Source organism: Bombina bombina, chromosome 3 (genome assembly GCF_027579735.1).
Source record: "Bombina bombina isolate aBomBom1 chromosome 3, aBomBom1.pri, whole genome shotgun sequence".
Lineage (NCBI taxonomy): Eukaryota > Metazoa > Chordata > Amphibia > Anura > Bombinatoridae > Bombina > Bombina bombina.
In genome coordinates, this window is record NC_069501.1 from 834,269,879 (window position 1) to 834,292,723 (window position 22,845).

Consider the following 22,845-nt stretch of genomic DNA (forward strand, 5'->3'; position numbering starts at 1 on the left):
ATACAAAGGGAAAAAAACCCTAGAAACAAAGATAAGAACAATTAACAGGCTCAGCAGTTAAAATCATACAGTTAAGGTGACCATATAGGAATTTTTCAGACATAATTATGTATTTATTATTACCACTGAGTGGAATTTTACAGATAAATATAGGTATGAATCATAACCATTGTACTAATGATTTCACCCATTAACACACATGTGGATATGGAGAATCCAGCAAATGAGTTTTAATGAACCTTGACTTTCACACACAGAGATAGCAATATAGATCAAGAGGCAATTGCAGAGCAAAAGAGGTCAACAGAGTGAATAATGTATGGGTAAAGTGGGTGGTCACAAGAAATAAAAACACAGAGGTCATGAGTAGCATGAATACAGTAATTATTTGAGGCATTTCAGCTGACTATGCTAAGAGGAAGTACAAATGAAGCAGGTCAAGCAGATTAGTAAAGTTAAGGAAGTGAATTGACATAAAGATGCAGCGATATAGTAAGGGAAATCAAGAGAGAATGTGTAGTTACTAGGGATGGCAAAAAAAGCACACAACAGAGCAAAGCTTATCTAAAAGAGAAAAGAAAAATAAGTAGAAGTTATAAATATAAATAACTAGGTGGCAGACTATTTTTTTAAAGTGAGGTCCATCTATCCGTCTATTCACCTATCCCTATCCCTCTGTCCCTATCCCTCTGTCCCTGTCCCTATTCCTATGTCCCTATTCCTCTGTCCCTATCCCTATCTATCTATCCCTGTCCCTATTCTTCTGTCCCTGTCCCTCTATCCCTATCCCTCTGTCCCTGTCCCTATCCCTCTGCCACTATCCCTCTCCCTATCCCTCTATCCCTGTCCATCTGTCCCTATCCCTCTATCCCTGTCCCTATCCCTATTCATCTGTTCCTATCCCTCTATCCCTGTCCCTATTCTTCTGTCCCTGTCCCTCTATCCCTATCCCTCTGTCCCTAGTCCTCTGTCTCTCTATCCCTATCCCTGTGTCCCTATCCCTCTGTCCCTCTCCCTATCCCTCTATCCCTGTCCCTCTGCCCCATCCCTCTGTCCCTGTCCCTCTATCCCTGCCGCTCTGTCCCTATTCCTCTGTCCCTCTATCCTTATCCCTATCCCTCTGCCCCTATCCCTCTGCCCCTATCCCTCTGCCCCTCTATCCCTGTCCCTCTGTCCCTATCCCTCTGTCCCTCTATCCCTATCCCTCTGTCCCTCTATCCCTTTGTCCCTGTCCCTATCCCTCTGCCCCTATCCCTCTGTCCCTGTCCCTATCCCTCTATTCCTGTCCCTCTGTCCCTATCCCTCTGCCCCTGTCCCTCTATCCCTATTCCTCTGTCCCTCTATCCATATCCCTTTGTCCCTGTGCTTATCCCTCTGTCACTCTATCCCTGTTTCTATACCTCTGTCCTTGTCCCTCTATCCCTATCCCTCTGTCCCTGTCCCTATCCCTCTCCCTATCCCTCTATCCCTGATCCCTCTCAAAAAGCTCTATAACCCCCTCCCTCTAACTATTGGCAACATCTACGGTACTGGCTGCTGTCTGCCAGTACCTATAACCTCCTTTTTTTCTTCCAGCAGTGTAGTGGTCCCAACACCTCCTCCCCTTCCCGTGATCGCCATTTAGTCCCCCACCCCAAACGCCTATTCTGTAGTGTAGCTACCCCATCCCTCCCTGTTCCTTTCATTTCTGGAGCATAGGGCCCTCCCCTTCCCTGCCCCCTCCGCTTCTTACTGCTGTGCCAGTATCCCTCTGTTCCTTTTGTTAGCCAATATCACTTGCTACCTTCTGCTTTATGTGACTATTTCCCTTTACCTCTGTTTTCATAGCTTTTAAATGCTTAGCACTCCCCCCTTCCCTCCATCGCCCACTGCTGAGCCGCCCACCCGCCACCCGCCTCCCACCCACACCTCCCGCCGGCACCAGCAGAAGATCGTTACAGACGGTGACACACACAGTGTCACCGTCTGTAACGATCAGGCATCTGCCCTCATATGAAGCCCAGCTCCATATGTGGCAGATGCCTGAAGCTTCAGGAGCTCCAGCTCTCGGCTGTAACATAACATCTGAGAGTGCTGGAGCTTCCTGAAGCTGTGTGCGATGGAGACTGCACAAGCAACTGACGACAGCGACGGGGACGGGTTACAAACGCGATTATAGTATAGATTATTATCATAATCAGTATTACTAAAACGAACCAGCTTATAACGCAGAGCTATATAGGGTTTGCAATAAATAAAGGTAAGACAAGGATGGGCAGAGCTTACAATTTAAGAAGTAGCTTTTGGAGACAAAGGGTGGGGTAATATGTAGGTTGGTCTGACAAAGGTAACAACTAACAGCCTTGAAGAATTAATCTTGCATGTGTGTTAGATACTTTATGATGTTAGATGATGACTTAATGATAAGTTTTGATGGAGCATGTGAAGGGATCTTAAAGCCAATATTTAATACCAAAATAATGTTTAATTAAATGTTAAAAGTAAAAGCTATTATTTATTTTGCCTGGTTTTTCTGTAATTAACTATGAAATGTGTGTGTGTGTGTGGGGGGGGGATTAGTGTCCACAGGCATGAAGAAGTTTTTTTTACAATTACCCAGCAACAAGCTTTACAGTGATTGCTAAATCAGTGAATTTATAAATATATGTCTATAGATGTCCACAGCAAAGGAGATAATATAAAAATACTCAAAATGATTTTCCATGGTTTCAGCAAAGGCAATAATATAAAAATACTCAAAATGATTTTCCATGGTTTTGTCATTGTGTGTTCCTATCCATAACGATGAATTGTGCACAAACATGCACTATTAATTTAACAATGTTTATGCAAAAATCTGTTAATTTTTTAAAATATCACTGTCTTACTGTCTTATGAATAATAGATATGTATTTTAGTTTAAAGTTCATTTAAAGGGACTTAAAGTCAAATTTGAAATGTAGGATGTACAAAACTTTTTTTTTTCAGAAGCATTTGTGCAAAGGAATTGATGCATTTCTAATTTGTTCTATGTCCTTATTAAACTTATTGAAATATTATTAAACTGAAATAGAAAAAATACTTCTTACTGATATATAGATAAAAATGAATAGCTTGCAGTTTGACCTGGGCTACCTTTTATATGTTTGTGGTAGGAGGAGTTTTTGTATTTTTTGTTTAGCATTACCAGTGAAATGCCAGTAGTAGTGAGATTTTTCCTTAGCCAATGAGGATTAATAATTTAAATTTTAAATGTAGATTAAACTTTTAAAAGCTTTAATTAATATTTTACATACAAAACAACATTTTCAACACAATTAAATTCTGCTCTTTCACATGCATGATAGAACTTTTAAAGAACAGTGAGTATTAAACATAGATCTGATAATAGACATTATAGACATATAGGCTAAAGAGTTTTATAAGCTTTTACTTTGCGCAATTAGATTTAATAGAAATATGGGCTACTATGGACGTACATATGGAAAGTGTAAGTATATTTATCCTATGGAAAAGCTATAATAACTAGAAGAAAACTAAATCTACTCCTCCTCTGCTGACAGTAAATGCAATATATACATCAGTAAACTTTGTCCACATTCAGTACCAGTGGGGGACCCTATTGCCTATTTCTATAAAGACTTCATTGTTTGGTGTCTGGAACTGTGGAACATTATCATATGCCATCTGGAGACTGGATTTTTCAGTGCTGGCAGGAGCCTATTTTTTGTGGGATATATTCTACAAGTGTAGCAATCATTAAGTGTTCCTGGTTTGCACGTTGTTATTCAGAATTCTTGGCTGCATTTGAAGCACGGAATGCTACAATATTATGATATGAAATCATGTTTTGTCCCCTGAGAGATATTGTAAACGTGTTCATAAGTATTATTTGCTTTCACTGCACTTTGTTGAGTAAGGGATCCTATCATTAGTTTATCTACTTTAAATTATTTATCTATTAGGTATAAATTACATTATAATGTTACTTCAGAGCAGTCTGTCCCTGACATGCCCAAAACTGTTGATACAGCTGCTAGCAATTAGCTTTCTGTCTACGCGCTTCTCTGCACTTGCTGAGCTCTGTTATACAACAGACATTAAAGAATGGGACATATGTAATTTAATAAATAGTAGATTAAAGGGACACTGAACCCAATTTTTTTCTCTCATGATTCAGATAGAGCATGCTATTTTAAGCAACTTTCTAATTTACTTCTATTATAAATTTTTCGTTGTTCTCTTGCTATCTTTATTTGAAAAAGAAGGCATCTAAGCTAAGGAGCCAGCAAAATTTTGGTTCAGAACCATAAACAACACTTGTTTATTGGTGCTGTCCAATCAGTAAGGACAACCCAGGTTGTTCACCAAAAATGGGACAGCATCTAAACTTACATTCTTGCTTTTCAAAATAACATACCAAGAGAATGAAGAAAATTTGATAATAGGAGTAAATTAGAAAGTTTCTTAAAATTGCATGCTCTATCTGAATCACGAAAGAAAAAAATTGGGTTCAGTGTCCCTTTAAGGGATAACATTAAAAGTAAATACTACTTACAAGTAAACACCCAGAGTTCTTTACAGCAGTAAAAAACACTTTGTACATAAATGTGTTTGTTTAGCCATTGTGAACATCTTAATGTGCAGTCATTTTTAATATATTTTATTTTAAAGCATAAAAAAAAAATTAAAAAAAATCATGATTCAGATGGAGCGTGCAATTTTAAACAACTTTCCAATTCACTTCTATTATTTATTTTGCTTGCTTCTCTTGTTATCCTTTGCTGAAAGGTTTATCTAGATAAGCTCAGGAGCAGAAAAGGTTCTAGCTGCTGATTGGTGGCTGCATATATATACTGATTGTCATTGGCTCACCCATGTGTTCACTTAGAAACTAGTGGGTACATTGCTGTTCCTTCAACAAATGATACCAAGAGAATGAAACAAATTTGATAATAGAAATAAACTGGAAAGTTATTTAAAAAGTTATCTAAACCATGAAAGAAAATTTTTGGGTTTCATGTCCCTTTAAGTAATTTAAATACAATTATTAAAAATAAATTAATTTGCTGGCCATTTGGCATAGTTTATAGACAGCATTTATCTCCTTCTCACACAATGTAAAGTATGTAAATGAGGACACGTTCAATTCAAGAAAGCAGGGACATGAAACAAAAATGTGTCCAATTTTCCTTTTTTAATCTAGCGTGTGTAGTAACCTGGCCAACTAATTATGTGTGATCTTTAGTTTGATAAAAAGGGACAGTCATTTGAAATAGCTGAGTTTGCCTGCTGAAACGGCCAGCTATACTGACCTTGTCAATACCGTATTATTTGCAATAGAAAAGCTATGTAATCAAGGGGTGGCAGTGGGAGTAGAAGAAAGAGCCTAGCCCATTTTAAAAAAAAAGTGTTTGTGCAGTTACTTTCAATACAAAATACTTATCAGTTTCCTCGGGACATTTTCCATTTAAGGGAGTTATTTTCTAAAAAGAACTGTTCAGTTGGTACAGAACATTTGCTATTTCCCCACAATATTCCTTTAAATTAATGTTTTAAGCACACCCCTTCTTTGTAACCTGATAGGATAACTGAAATCAAAACATTTTGAAAAGCCCATAAAATCTCTTAAACTGCCTTTGTGGCTCCAATTTTTATGTATACAGCTCCAAACTCTCTCACCTAAATATAGAGATGCTCAGTACTCGTGGCAAATCAGCCTTCCTTGTTTACACATGTCCCCCTATCCCATCAAATCAGCCAGTCCTGGGCCCTACCTACCTACCTCACAGAAGCAAAACATTCACTCACTGTCTTTCACTACTCACCCCTGTTCAATTTAAATTTTGATCCCTCTGAGTGTGCGTGTGTGTGTATGTATGTATGTATGTATGCATATATATATATATATATATATAGAGAGAGAGAGAGAGAGAGAGAGAGAGAGAGAGAGAGAGAGAGAGAGAGAGATACTGTCTACAGGTGGCCCTCGTTTTACAACGGTTCAATTTACACCATTTCAGAATAACAGCCTTTTTTTCCAGTCATGTGACTGCTATTGAAAAGCATTGAGGAGCAGTGCATTTATTAAAATAGCCAGTAGATGGCGCTGTCCGCTTGTGTTGCAGCAAAGCCAAGCAAGCTGAAATTAATCAGTTTAACCAGACCTGAGCTATCGAGCAGATTTTAAAGGAACAAGATCTTCCTGTCTATAACTCAGTCCAGATTGGAATGCATAGAAAGAACTGTTTGCAGAAAAATGCAAGTGAAGTCTGTGTTGTGTGATTATTTTATTAGGTTTATAATGCTGTTTAAAAAATGTTTTGTTCATTTAACTTAGTTTAATTATATATTCTGTGTTGTGTGATTATTTTATTAGGTTTATAATGTCTAGCATTTAAAGTCTTCATTTCAAAGCTTTTAAAATAATGTATTAGGTGTTACTTATGACAATTTTGAGAGGGGCCTGGAACCTATCTCCCTCACTTCCCATTGACTTACATTATAAAATGGGTTTCAATTTACAACGGTTTCAATTTACAACCATTCCTTCTGGAACCTAACCCCGGCGTAAACTGAGGGCTACCTGTATACACTTGTTAATACGTTATAAAAAAAATACAATATTGTGGCTGAAACTGGTAAGCAGACATTTGTTTTGAGTCATATGTTACACATTGGAATGCATCTTACAGTTCATTGATCACTCTACAAAAGAATATAAGGTTTCTTGCAAATCAATATTTGGAAAAAAACACAAGAACTTCTAGTGGTGTAATTTATTATAAAATATGAGTTACGTCAAAGTATATTGCTGTCTTCAAAACTAAGCAAACTTTAGGCTCAGCCATGCAGTACAAAAAAGAAACTTTACCAGCAAGTATTATATTGTAAACATATTTACATTGTCTTATTTAAAATTTTAATTTAAAACAAATTCTGAATGTAATAAAGTTCTCCCGCTTTGCAAACATAAATTATATTTAATATGCCTGGGAAAAATGTAAATCTGCCAAAGACAGAAGCAAGACAGCCTTTATGACTTCAGTGGATTCTCAGCCCTTGATTACAATTTGATTTCCTTTGGCATACAAAGAAAACTATTTTAGTGAACAATGTTCTTCCTTTACTAAGAGTGAGATCTTATTTCTTGGCCGAAAGCCTGTTCATTTGCAAACTCAATTTCTTAAGGCAATAGCTGAAAAATGTATTTTAAATTTATGTGGAAGAAAGTTAGAAAAGTGATCTGATATATGATGCAGGCATGTAAGGTGTATTGTTTAACCAAACCTGAAATCTATAAACTGCTGTCGTCCTCCTAAAACTTTTTATATATATAAATATATGTATATAAATATATGTGTGTGTGTGTGTAGTTATATTATATGTAGGGTGACCATATTGCTGCTTTAAAAAGGGACACAAATGAAAAATACATGTCAGGGTTCTTATACAAAACATTTCTTTAAACAGCCCTGAAAACAGCCCTGACATATGTATTTTTCATATGTGTCCCTTTTTAAAACGGCAGTATGGTCACCCTAATTATATGACAATATGCAAAAAGCTTAATTATTTAATATTTAAACTAACACTTAACATAAACAACTATAGCATGTTCCACCAGAAAGAAAACGAGAAATAAAAATGTAATTCTGATAGTGATAAAGTTGTCAAGTTCAGAGTAAAATCATTGATAAGGTGTGTTTATGTCTGTAAATCATTATGAACATTTTCCCTTTTGTTTTTTCATGTTGTGTTTTCACTGTACGGATATTTTTTTCAATAAAGTTATCTTATTTATTTATATATATATATATATATATATAGTCTTCAATAGTCTTCTAATAGTCGTCTATTTAATATGCACACATTCTTTTAAAACAACAACCGTTATGTGATGAGTTGTGCTCCTGGCAAAAATGTTGTGAAAAACGTTTTAGTCTTTAAAAATGTTTCAACAACAAGCCAAAGGTTTCCCTTCTATATTGCACATATACCTACAAATGTATCTAGAGATGCACACACCCCCAAAGGAAGATAAAGGAAGCTGCTTTTTGGCTTAGCTTTAAAGAGTCAGTTGGACAGTGAAGGGGATAATTTTCCCAGGAGTTGCTAAATTTATCTCCATTGTTTGCTTTTTTCACTTAGTACAAAAGCTGGACTTGAGCCATGTTTGATAACAATACTGTATCTTAAAAGAGGATGCCAGCACTACGTACAGGGTCATCTATATTGTCATTCTCTTCAAAGCCTCCCAAGAAAAAATAAAGTTCCATAACATCAGAGATACTTTCTAAGTAAACAACTGAAACGTGACTTCTTAGAGTATTACGCTGAAGTAGTTTAATATGATGAAACTCACTGTGATCAAATGGAATGTAATTATATAAATAATTGTGTTATTTCACCTTATGGACATAAATCATTTGATGCTTAAGGGGAAAATATCTCATTAAGAGGTCGAAGGCAGTCATGGGTAGTGATTTATACATTCTACATATAAAAACTAGATTTCCTCATGAGCTGCTTTTAACCATTTTATTCTTTACTGTGGAATAACATAGTTACCCTGTATGATAGTACATGACAATACAATTATTGATATGCAAGTGTAGGTTTATATAAATATTTAGAGATATTTATGCATAAATGTGTGGTATTCTATGTTGTTACAGTGTGGAAATGTAAAGGAACATTAAACACTATAAATATGCTATACAGGATCATGCATTCAAAACAAATATTAGCATCAGAATATTATGCAGATGTATGTTTTAAATTATATTAGCTGTTTAAATAATGAAAAAATAACTGGAAAGGTTTTTGTTCTTATAAAGCAATGGGAGCCACCGTGTTGTTACCTAGGTTTCCATCTTTGCTGAGACCAATTATAAATAGGTCATTAGAGTGTGCATCCAAAGACTGTGTGGAATATAGCACTAATAATTCTGGCGTTTGTTTATAGCAGCATTTGGAAAGCCTATCATTCAGAAAGAATGTAAAGAGAAAAATGGCAAAATAAATAATAAAAGTATATACAAAAGTTGTCTTACTACATATAATGAAACAGTCTCATAGGCCTCTATTTAACAAAGGTCTGATAGTGCGGATCAGGTCCGCAAGACCTCGCTGAATGCGGAGAGCAATACGCTCTCCGTATTCAGCATTGCACCAGCAGCTCACAAGAGCTGCTGGTGCAACGCCGCCCCCTACAGACTCGCGGCCAATCGGCGATATCAGTCCGCCTGCTCAGAGCTTTATAACTGCTTCATAACTGCTGTTTCTGGCGGCAGGCTCGCCAGAAACACGGGATATCAAGCTCCATTCGGAGCTTGATAGATAGGCCCCATAGTGTTTAATGTCTCTTTAAATTATGCCGCAGTACTCAAAGGTTTTTAGCTATCCACCTGGCACATGCTTTAGATTAAAGGGTCTATTCAAAAGCCTCTAACATTGCTTATATAAAGTCAAATTAAATGAAAAATATTTTTTACTCTGTTAAAGTATGTATGTTGTAAAATGTTGTGTAACAACTGACTTACATAACCTTGGTTCAAGTCAACTTACTTATTAAAGTCAACTAAACACCAAAACACCAACTTCAAATACTTTTATGCCACATGCTCTTCATCTAACAAACTGAAAATGTCAGCCTGAAAAAAACAAACCTGTAGCAAGTTGTATTTGGGATGCCTTTTAACAAACACAGGTATCTATTTTTATTAGGCAATCTGAACAGGGAGAACCAATTAACCCCTTAAGGCCCGGGAATTTTAGAGAAAAAACTTGCCAAGTACCAAAGATTCCATTTGTGTATATTTCATGCCACTGTTTCGCCGCCAAATGCATTCATATTAAGAAACTACTGCAGTCATAAGACAAATGGTTGTAAAAGCTTCTCTGGGGTCTTTAAAGTTCAGAATCATCAGGCATGCATGGCTTTGACATTGTTTTTAGCAATTAGAAGGCTGCTAATTGCAGCTGCGCACCACACTTCTGAAATCTCCAGTAGTGAAGGGGTTAATCAAGTAACTTTTAAGGTTAATTTTAGCTGTAGTGTAGAGAATACCCTCCCATCTGACACCTTCCCCCCCCTAATCCCTACCTGATCCCTCCCAAACAGCTCTCTTCCCTCTCTCACCCTCCCTCACCCCTCACTGGTTACAGCCATCTTATTAGCAAACACCCAGTATGCAGTTTTGGGAGAGTTTGTAGTGAAGGGAAACCTCCAAACCCACCCACCTCCCTGATCCCCCCCAACAGCTCTCTAACCCTCCCTCTCTCAAAAGGTGCTGCCATCTTAGGTACTGGCAGCTGTCTGCCAGTGCCCAGTTTGAATTTTTTTCTTGTACTGTCTACTAAGTGCTTTACAAGTTGGTTTTAAACAACTTTGAAAAGTTTAAACCTCATTTATTTAATTAACATCATTTGACTTTTCTTCGTCTGACTTTTTTTTTCTTTTAAATATAACAATGGTGGAGAAAGAGATTTTTTTGGCCTTGTGTAAAATTGCAGTTCCTCATACAGTAGTGCAAGACGAAGACTAGTAAATGATAAAATAAATATTTTATTGAATAAAAATGCTAACATTCATGGAGTGAAAAATTTGGGGAACTCCAAGTACCCTATGTCTAAGCACCCTTCGAATTATGGTTGCTAAGTTTTCAGGATGATAGACCTATAGGGCTCTCTGCAGTTTGGTGCTCACCAGGATACAATAGTAAGTAAAGAGTGTGGAACTTTGGTTTTGTTAATAAGACATGAAAACATAAAACAAGCTGACTACTATGATCAAGATGATTGGTTCACATGGATGTTCACATTGAGTTAATGGACTTATACATTTATCTCTCGATGTTGGAAGTCAGACATTTTGGGCCAGATTACAAGTGGAGCACTAAATATCACATTGATGAAAGTGATATTTGCGCTCCACTGTGTAATACCAGCGCACAATAATGTGCGCTGGTATTACAAGTTTTCAGCAATGCGAACAAGACTTTGTGTTCGCATCGCTGAGCAGCATTGCGCTCACAAGAGAGCGCTTCCATAGGCTTCCATAGGCCTCATTCTGAAGCCATCAGAGGGCTCGTTTCCATTGAGCCGTTAAAAATGGAGCCGTAAGCTACCGAAGTGGCCGACAGCTAAAAGTAATTTACGGCTCCATTTTAGAACCAGGTTTCCATTGAAAAGGTTTCCATTTTGCGTGCAGTCGCTCTTTTCGTGTAGGTGTAAGTTAGCATTGTATTAACGCTTACACCCGAAGCCGGATTTCTAAAACATTAATAGGTTACTATGGTAACCCGACCTTACACTACACTCGATCGCCTATACGGCGCTGCATACAAGGGTGGCGCATATATTTTCACCGCCGCTCGCTGTTAAAATAAAATAAAACACCTAATGCATGCGCAATATCTACCTCTCACCCCCAACCCCCCAACCGCAATAACTAATGTATTAATCCCTAATCCGCCAACCCCCATATCGCAAAGTATCTATTTAAACTATTAACCCCTAATCCGCCATGCCCCATATTGCAATTAACGTAATAAATCTATTAACCCCTAAACTGCAAACTCCCCACAATGCAATTAACCTAATTAAGCTATTAACCCCTAAACTGCCATGCCCCACAAAACAATCTAGCCATTTAAACTATTAACCCCTAAACTGCCATGCCCTCATATCGCATATAACTAATCACTAAGCCCCCTAACCTAACACCCCCTAAATTAACCCCATTAAATAAATTAAAATAATCCTAAATTACAATTAAAATAAAAAACCTAACATTACTTTAAAAATAAAAAAACATGAGTTTAAATTAATCTTAATAGAGTGTGTTCTAATAGCGCTTGCAGAAGATGTTCCTCACAGGCAAAATGGGAGAGAGGAAAACAGAAATGGGAATATTCCCAGATGAATCAGGGCAATATAAGGAGATTTTAAACAATAATAAATGCTCACCTGTTGGATTACAGGGACCAGCAATCAACGACGGATGGAAATGGATGGTGTGTGTAAGCACCAAAGCACATGTAAGGGAAACAAAACAAATATGCACCCCAAAGGGATATTAATGTATATATTAATATCTCATAATATCAACCGGAGGCTGCTTGTGGGAACCTCCAATTCTTACCACACTGTATAAGTGGACAGAGGGTAAAGAGGAAGGAAGTTCCTATTTTATATAAGCTGATAAACAAAAAACAAAATATTTTAATGATGAAAAAAGGATAGAAACGGAGATATATAAAAAATATATATATGCGTGAATATGAAGAAATCAACAAGAGAATTAAAAACAAATATAATTTATTATAGTACTCTTAAAAATATATATGACTTTTAAAAACATATATATATAAAAAAGGGGGGTATACAAAAATGGATAATATACATAAAACGCTTGTTGTGATAGCCAAGGACTAGCCTCTGATGAAGTGAGCTGATACGCTCACGAAACGCGTAAGGCACGTGATGCACGTTCGTGACGTCACTTCCGGAATTCCGAATCACACGCCGAGACCTCGGTACTAGCTGCACCGGGCAGCGCTGGTGGTCTCAGCCGTTTTTTCTACATCCATTCTCGAACCCTAGGACCCTAACATTGGGCACCCACCCTCAACTTTATTTTTAAGTAAGTAAATCTGCCACCTAAACGGCACCATATTCTCTCGTGCTTCGTGGCTACTTATTTACCCCTTTTTTCCTATTTGGCTATCACAACAAGCGTTTTATGTATATTATCCATTTTTGTATACCCCCCTTTTTTATATATATATGTTTTTAAAAGTCATATATATTTTTAAGAGTACTATAATAAATTATATTTGTTTTTAATTCTCTTGTTGATTTCTTCATATTCACGCATATATATATTTTTTATATATCTCCGTTTCTATCCTTTTTTCATCATTAAAATATTTTGTTTTTTGTTTATCAGCTTATATAAAATAGGAACTTCCTTCCTCTTTACCCTCTGTCCACTTATACAGTGTGGTAAGAATTGGAGGTTCCCACAAGCAGCCTCCGGTTGATATTATGAGATATTAATATATACATTAATATCCCTTTGGGGTGCATATTTGTTTTGTTTCCCTTACATGTGCTTTGGTGCTTACACACACCATCCATTTCCATCCGTCGTTGATTGCTGGTCCCTGTAATCCAACAGGTGAGCATTTATTATTGTTTAAAATCTCCTTATATTGCCCTGATTCATCTGGGAATATTCCCATTTCTATTTTCCTCTCTCCCATTTTGCCTGTGAGGAACATCTTCTGCAAGCGCTATTAGAACACACTCTATTACAATTCTCACAACTTTAGTCTCATTCAGGAGGAATGAGACATCACTAATAGCAGCAGGCACTGGACATCCTCTAAGGGTATTTCACTGCAATACTACTATTACTCTTGTTGTGGCGCAACTACCTAAAACCCTCACCTATCGCCTGTTAAATTAATCTTAAATTACAAAAATAAAAAAGTCTAACATTACATAAAATAATAAACCAAATTATCAAAAACAATTTTTTTTTACCTAATCCCTATGAAAATAAAAAAGCCCCCCCAAATTAAAACACCCCCTTATCTAATACTAAACTACCAATAGCCCCTAAAGGGGCATTTGTATGGGCATTGCCCTTAAAAGGCCATTCAGCTCTTTTACTGCCCTTAAAAGTAGACCGGTTGCTGAAATTGAGTTATAACGGGCCGGTGGAAGCAGTCGATAAATTATATTGCTTCCAACAACATATTTATCGGTTTGCGAGTGCACAGCAAACCGAATTACGGCTTAATGGAAACGAGCCCAGAGATGGCATAACAACTTTAACACCAGTGAAGGGGGTAAGTAGCGCAGTGATGGTAGCTAAAATAAATATATATGTATATGCTGATATACAGTACATATATATTTATGTGTTAATATGTGTATGTATACATATTAACACATAAATATATATGTATATAAGCAAATACATATATATTTACTGGGAACACACAGTTCCCATTAACTGCAATGTAAGGGCACTTTTCACCCTACTCCCACCAACTTTAACCCCAAAATCTGACCTCTGGTTAATCTTATAAGCGCTAATTGCTACCGCAAGCTCATAGTAGCAATAACCAGCCACTTGTAATGGTTAATTATCCAGCTCCCACGAACGGTCAAATTTGCCTGTTTGCGGGAGCACAATAATTTAGTACTCCACTTGTAATCTAGCCCTTTATGTTTCTGGAGCCCTATTTTTGTTACTCCTTGTAAAGCGTATGTATTAATATTAAAGGGTTATACAAGTTTATATGGTTTGCTACTATAAATCCTTATATCAGATTTAGGACTAGATTACAAGTGACACGCTAATGCAGGCATGTTAATTTGCCTGCATATTACAAGTTGAAAGTAAGCAAATTTGCTTGAGTGCATTCGAATTTAACGTCAGGTTAGCACTGAGCTCTGTAGCAACCCAAGGGTTGCAGGTTCGATCCCCGGCGAGGTCCACTCAGCCTTTCATCCTTCCGAGGTTGATAAAATGAGCAGCGCCTTGAGACCCTTAAGGGTGATTAGCCGCGCTTTACAAGTACCCAATACAATACTATACAATACTACTGAATCCCTGGAGTAAAGGGTTAGGGCTAAAAAAAAGTTGCACCAAACACAGCATAAATATATTAAAATAAACTGTTCCACTCATTTAAACACTATCTGATAAAAATTAGTCTTATAAATATTCATCGGTTGCAATATCAAAAGTCCTCAAGTTAGTGCGAGTCGGGTTTTACTTGCACACAAAACATTTACTTTCAACTTGTAATATGCGCACTAACCCGCACACACAAAATTATTACTTCTAGCGAAGTTTCCTCTCGGGCAGGAGTGCTAAATAGCACACCACTTGTAATCCATCCCTTACTGTTTTGGATTAAAAAATAGGAATATCAACAAAAAAATTGGGTGAGATGCATAAAGTAATATCGGATGAGAAAGAAATGAAGCAATTTTCCATTTGTAAGACTTTCATATGGTATTTTGCAAATAATGTAGCCACATAGGGGCATATTTATCAAGCTCCGCATGAAGCTTGATGCCCCGTGTTTCTGGCGAGCCTTCAGGCTCGCCGGAAACACAAGTTATGAAGCAGCGGTCTAAAGACTGCTGCTCCATAACCTGTCCGCCTGCTCTGAGGCGGCGGACAGACATTGCCCGAAATCAACCCGATCGAAGACGATCGGGTTGATGGACACCCCCTGCTAGCGGCCGATTGGCCGCGAATCTGCAGGGGGCAGCATTGCACCAGCAGTTCACAAGAACTGCTGGTGCAATGATAAATGCAGAGAGCGTATGCTGTCAGCATTTATCGATGTGCAGCGGACATGATCCGCAATATCGGATCATGTCCGCTCGCACAATGATAATTCGGCCCCATAAAGTCTATTCATAGCAGTGTGAGCAACCAAGTTAAGCAAACTTAAAAAATAAAGTTAAATAATAAAGCTGGAGAAAAAGTTTGCTACTTTATCATATCAAGTTGGTAGCAAAGTTATACTTTTAATTAACATGCATAGCCAAAGTCATTAAAAACTTGCAATTTTAATTAAGTTCTTGATAAATAACTGCTAACTTATAACTTAACTATAGCAGTCCTCAGTACACCCTACATTTTTAACATTTTTTTATATATATATATATATATATTTTAATTTATATTCCTAATTTAAAGTAATTTACAATGATTGTAGATTTAAAATTGGATAGACAATTCAAATACAACTGAAATGATTTTGGTTAAGAATAAATAGAAATAAAATACAAAATCAGTTCAAAGGAAATTGTAACACTTAGCTCTGCAGTATATCAGGTTTGAATCATACCTCTTGCTTAACGAACAATATAACCAAAGAATAACATGCTAGAATTTCCCTACAAAAAACAACATATGACAACAGGTAGAGAATAACATTTAACAACAAAAAACCACAAAAAAAACCCTCTGCAATAAGGTAAAAAAATATAAAAAAAAATAAATGTGGGGGAAAAAAAGAAAAGGAATGAAAAAATACCAAGCTATGTCGAGCACTGCTAAGTTTCAACATTTTTGGAATCTATTCTAACCCAATTCCTCCGCAATTCACGGCAGTTTATTTTTGGTTCCCTTTTGTATATGTTGAGCTGCATATGTCTGAGCTGAATAAGAGGTTTCTTTAGTTTCATTACGCCTATGCAGTAATTTATCACAGTTTCCAATTTTTTTTTTCACTTAACGAAAATTACTACTAGTTCCCTCTATGAAAATAATCAATAAGCTTAATCTGGAGAAATGTTATACCAAGGAAAAACAGGAGCTAAACTTTGAAATGTCTGCTGAGAAAAAAAAAAGAGTTTAGTCTAATTCCAGTATATTTTCCAGTACTTTTAAAATAAAATAAATAAAAACATCATAGATTTTCCCTGTACATGTTAATATCTAAACAGAGATTAGATTCCATAACAGACATTCTTTATGGTTTCTAAAATAGTGTAATTTTACCTCGCTTTAGAAAACATCACTATACGCCATGTTATTTCATGAGGCTGATCTATCAAAATGTCTAAAAAAATGAAGTGTTTGATATATCAGGGCATACAATAACATTGTATTTAGCAGTGTTTGTACGTGAGATAAAATTACACCATTGGATAAATATAAGCCTTAGTGGTTCATGTTGTATGTAAACCATACATAGGGGTCATTTTATAAAAGTGTGAGCGGACATGATACCATGTAGTGTATCATGTCCGCTGCACATCAATAAATGCCGACAGCATACGCTGATGGCATTTATCATTACACAAGCAGTTCTTGTGAATGGCATGTGCAATGCTGCCCCCTGCAGATTTGCGGCTAATCGGCCGCTAGCAGGGGGTGTCAATCAGCCCGATAGTATAGAATCGGGCGGATTGAAAACTGCAGCCTCAGAGGCGGCAGACAAGTTATGGAGCAGCGATCTTTAGACCGCTGCTTAATAACTACTGTTTCCGGCAAGCCTAAAGGCTCGCGCGAAAACAGGGGCATCAAGCTCCATTCGGAGCTTGCTAATTCGGCCTCTATGTATGCAGTGGAACAAACAAATACATTGTGACCATATTTCTGCATAATTATTACCTGAGAAACACATGATATCTCGCACACCATATGAGAAGTTCTAGTAAGAAAACAAAAATCACATTTGCAACATATAGAAAACATGTATGCTTAATGGGCTGTTAAAATGTGAGTATTTAGTTAATATTCACATTTGTGTTGTCAACCACATTGATGCGAACAATATGCTATTCTTTGGCATTCAAGGATGTTTAGAGGTATTCTAGATACATGGTAAGTTGTTTTGTTTTTGTTGTTAAAAAAACAAACAAACAAAAAACAAGACTTAGAAGACATGATTTTAAAAGACACATTTTTTCTGTCTAAGGTACATCATGTCACAATCTTGTGTCATTATTAAAAAAGTTGCAAGATTGTCACATTCATGGTATTTCTTTAAAAAATATATCCACGTGTTAGAGTATACTTTTTTAAAGAGGGTCTTGTGGTATTTTTGTGTAGTTTGTTTTACAATTTAATTATTTTTTTAGCATAAACATATTAAAAATCAACTTTTATCGGTCCTAAAATTAAAAAAATCCGTAAATAACGGAAAAAAAACAACAAGACAAAACATACACATATATTAAAAGAAAAAGAATGAAACCTGTGTGTACTGTACACTAAAAGTATTGATACTTATGACAGAGACTGGATAGCAAAAACAGGGAACACTAGTCCCCTAGTGGTAAGATACAGAGTATAGGGAATACTATGGGGCCGATTTACCAATCGGTCAACCGGCCCCAATGCTTCTAATTCCACGCGAGTCTTCAGGCTCGCATTCAGCGATGTCTGGCGGACATGATACGCTACAGCATAACATGTCCATCAGAAATTGATATATCGGCCCTTATAAATGAGATAGGGACACAATTCCCAAACCAACACCTAATGCTACTCCCCTCAGTGTAGGGTCTGAGGGGAGTGGCATTAGGTATTGGTTTGAGACTCTGTCCCTATCTCATTTTTAGTATTCCCTATACTCAGTATCTTACCACTAGGGGACTAGTGTTCCCTGTTTTTGCTATTCAGTCTCTATCATAAGTATCAATACTTTTAGTGTACAGTAGTAACTATACTTTATGTAAGCGAGTGCTCTATATGGTGCTTCTTTCTTACCTTATGCATATATAGGCATCTATTTATCAAGCTGTCAACCGCAAATACGCTGGAATTCCGCAGCGTATTTGTGGTGAGCCTAATTCGCCTTAGTTATCAAACCCTACAAACCGGCAAAAGTAGAATTTAGTGACGTAACATACAATCCGCCGGTCCGACACAGATCAATGCTTACGTCACTACAGATGTTCCACACGCAAGTTCGGCACAATCTGACTACTTTTGGAAGTTATCAAATATCTACCAGGTACGCTCGCCACTATTCCGGCCCAGCGTACCTGGTTTTCAATCCGCCTCCTTGGAATCGGAGGATTCCATAGGAATCAATCAGAGTCGGAAAGCAGCGAAAGGTCATGTTCGCTGCTGCCTGATATCACATTGATTCCTATGGGAATGTTTACACCTAACACCCTAACATCTACCCCGAGTCTAAACACCCCTAATCTGCCCCTCCTACACCGCCGCCACCTACATTATACTTATTAACCCCTAAACCCCGCTCCCGGAGCCCACTGCCACCTACATTATACTTATTAACCCCTAATCTGCTGCCCCCTACACCGCCGCCACCTACATTATACTTATTAACCCCTAATCTGCCCCCCCTACACCGCCGCCACCTGCATTATATTTATTAACCCCTAATCTGCCCCCCCTACACCGCCACCACCTACATTATATTTATTAACCCCTAATCTGCCCCCCCCCTACACCACCGCCACCTACATTTATTAACCCCTAATCTGCAGCCCCCAAAGTCGCTGCCACTATATTAAATGTATTAACCGCTAAACCTAAGTCTAACCCTAACACCCCCTAACTTAAATATATTTTAAATAAATATAAATTAAATAACTATTATTAAATAAATATTTCCTATTTAAAACTAAATACTTACCTATAAAATAAACCCTAAGCTAGCTACAATATAACTAATAGGTACATTGTAGCTATCTTAGGGTTTATATTTATTTTACAGGCAACTTTGTATTTATTTTAACTAGGTAGAATAGTTATTAAATAGTTATTAACTATTTAATAACTTCCTAGTTAAAATAAATACAAATTTACCTGTAAAATAAAACCTAACCTAAGTTACAATTACACCTAACACTACACTATAATTAAATAAATTCCCTAATCTAAATACAATTAAATACAATTAAAAAAATGTATCTAAAGTACAAAAACAAACAAACACTAAATTACAGAAAATAATAAAATAATTACAAGTTTTTTAAACTAATTACACCTAATCTAATCCCCCTAACAAAATAAAAAAGCCCCCCAAAATAAAAAAAAGCCACACTAACCCCTTGAAGATCACCCTACCTTCAGAAGTCTTCACCCAACCGGGCCGAAGTCCTCAACAAATCCGGCAGAAGTGGTCCTCCAGATTGGCAGAAGTGGCCCTCCAGATGGGCAGAAGTCTTCATCCAGATGGCATCTTCTATCTTCATCCATCCGGCGCAGAGCAGGTCCATCTTCAAGACATCCGACACAGAGCATCCTCTTCTTTCGACGGCGACTGAAGAATGAAGGTTCCTTTAAGTGACGTCATCCAAGATGGCGTCCCTTCAATTCCGATTGGCTGATAGAATTCTATCAGCCAATCGGAATTAAGGTAGGAAAAATCCTACTGGCTGATGCAATCAGCCAATAGGATTGAAGTTCAAACCTATTGGCTGATCCAATCAGCCAATAGGATTGAGCTTGCATTCTATTGACTGTTCCAATCAGTCAATAGAATGCGAGCTCAATCCTATTGGCTGATTGCATCAGCCAATAGGATTTTTCCTACCTTAATTCCGATTGGCTGATAGAATTCTATCAGCCAATCGGAATTGAAGGGACGCCATCTTGGGTGACGTCACTTAAAGGAATCTTCATTCTTCAGTCACCGTTGAAAGAAGAGGATGTTCCGCGTCGGATGTCTTGAAAATGGGCCCGCTCCGCGCCAGATGGATGAAGAAAGAAGATGCTGCCTGGATGAAGACTTCTGCCCATCTGGAGGACCACTTCTGCCCGTCTGGAGGACCACTTCTGCCCGTCTGGAGGACCACTTCTGCCTGGATTCGTTGAGAACTTCGGCCCGGTTGGGTGAAGACTTCTCAAGGTAGGGTGATCTTCAAGGGGTTAGTGTTAGGTTTTTTTAAGGGGGGATTGGGTGGGTTTTAGAGTAGGGTTGGTTGTGTGGGTTGTGGGTTTTAATGTTGGGGGGGTTGGAATTTTTTTTGTACAGGTAAAAGAGCTGATTACTTTGGGGCAATGCCTCGCAAAAGGCCCTTTTAAGGACTATTTGTAATTTAGTGCAGGGTAGGCCTTTTTTTATTTTGGGGGGCTTTTTTATTTTGTTAGGGGGATTAGATTAGGTGTAATTAGTTTAAAAATCTTGTAATTATTTTATTATTTTCTGTAATTTAGTGTTTTTATTTTGTACTTTAGATAATTATTTTTAATTGTATTTAATTGTATTTAGTTTAGGGAATATATTTAATTATAGTGTAGTGTTACAGGTATATTTGTATTTATTTTAACTAGGAAGTTATTAAATAGTTAATAACTATTTAATAACTATTCTACCTAGTTAAGATAAATACAAACTTGCCTGTAAAATAAAAATAAACCCTAAGCTAGCTACAATGAAACTATTAGTTATATTGTAGCTAGCTTAGGGTTTATTTTACAGATAAGTATTTAGTTTTAAATAGGAATAATTTATTTAATGCTAGGAATATTTATTTAGATTTATTTAAATTATATTTAAGTTATGGGGGTTTAGGGTTAGACTTAGTGGTTAATAAATTTAATATAATGGCGGCGACGTTGGTGGCGGCAGATTAGGGGTTAATAAATGTAGGTAGTGGCGGCAGTGTAGGGGGTGGCAGATTAGGGGTTAATAAGTATAATGTAGGTTGTGGTGGGCTCCGGGAGTGGCGGTTTAGGGGTTAATAATTGTATTTAGTTGTGGCAGGGTCCGGGAGCGGCAGTTTAGGGGTTAATACATTTATTAGAGTTGCGGCGGGGTCCGGGAGCGGCAGTTTAGGGGTTAATACATTTATTAGAGTTGCGGCAGGGTCCGGGATCGGCGGTATAGGGGGTAAACCGTATTGTATAGTGTGGGTGTTTAGTGACAAGGTACCAAGAAAGCTGTAAAAAAGCCAAAGAGCAGCGAGATTGATGACTGTTAGTTAACAACAGTCCGCTGCTCATTGCACCGTACTTGGTGCGCGTCTTTTTGACAGCTTTTTTGGTAACTTTGGAGAATGTATTCAGGTCCGCGGCAGTGATGTTAGGCAATCTTAGGCAAGCATTTTGGTGCCGTCGAATGCAGGTAAGTTGACGCTTTGATAAATAGATGCCATAGTCACAAAAACTTTGAAACTCTTACTAATTAATCAAATAACATTAAAAAATGTATAATCGCACTTGTACACTATTATTAACAAAGCTAATCCATCAAACACAAATACCCACTATGCCCATCATGCCCCTGTTCAAGTCTAATGCAACTCAGTTAAACTCTGCTCCTTTTAAAGGCAGTTTTTAGCTGATATGACAAGGTCAAGTTAAAACAACCTTGCTTAACTGTTTTCAACACACAAATCAGGTGGCAGTTTACAGTTTAATAGTTAGACCTCTTAATATAGGTTGCAATTATAAGAATAAAGGTTAAGTTCCAAAACTTCCATGAACTAACATTGCAGTGATTTAATATAATCATACAAGCCCCAAATCAGAGACCATATGGATGCCAACACACAAAGGACTTGTGTTGATAGTATAGTTATTGGTTGCACCATATGCTCAACAAATGAACTCCTAGTGTTCTAACGCGATATTACCGGGTCTGGGCATCATCTGCTGCTTATGTGAGGGAACCACTCCATCCCCTTTTTGGGGCCTTCCCCTGGTATCTCCTCACTGAGTCAGCTGCTCCATTGTACTTATGCCCCCAAACAAACAATCAAGACTGTGTTCACTGGGAAACACACCACGTAACCGCAACCATCAAATGACCAACTGGTTTCTCCACTGCTTCACAGGGCTCTGTGGGCTATGCTCTATTCCGTGCTCACAAACAACTGGCAATGAAAAGTCACAATGAAAATTACACAAGACAGAATTCAATAGATTAAAATGCAACTTTTATTGCAAAGCAAGTAAAATCTTAAAGGGACCGTCAACACCAGAATTGTTGTTATTTAAAAGATAGATAATCCCTTTATTACCCATTCCCCAGTTTTGCATAGCCAACACAGTTATAATAATACATATTTTACCTCTCTAATTACCTTGTATCTATGCCTCTGCAAACTGCCCCCTTTTTTCAGTTCTTTTGATAGACTTGCATTTTAGCCAATCAGTGCTGATTCCTAGTTAACTCCACGTGCGTGAGCTCAATGTTTTCTATATGACACACCTGAACTAACGCCCTCTAGTGTTGAAAAACTGTCAAAATTCATTCAGATTAGAGGCGGCCTCCAAGGTCTAAGAATTAGCATATGAGACTACCTAGGTTTAGCTTTCAAGTAAGAATACCAAGAGAACAAAGCAAAATTGATAATAAAAGTAAATTGGAAAGTTGTTTAAAATTACATGCCCTA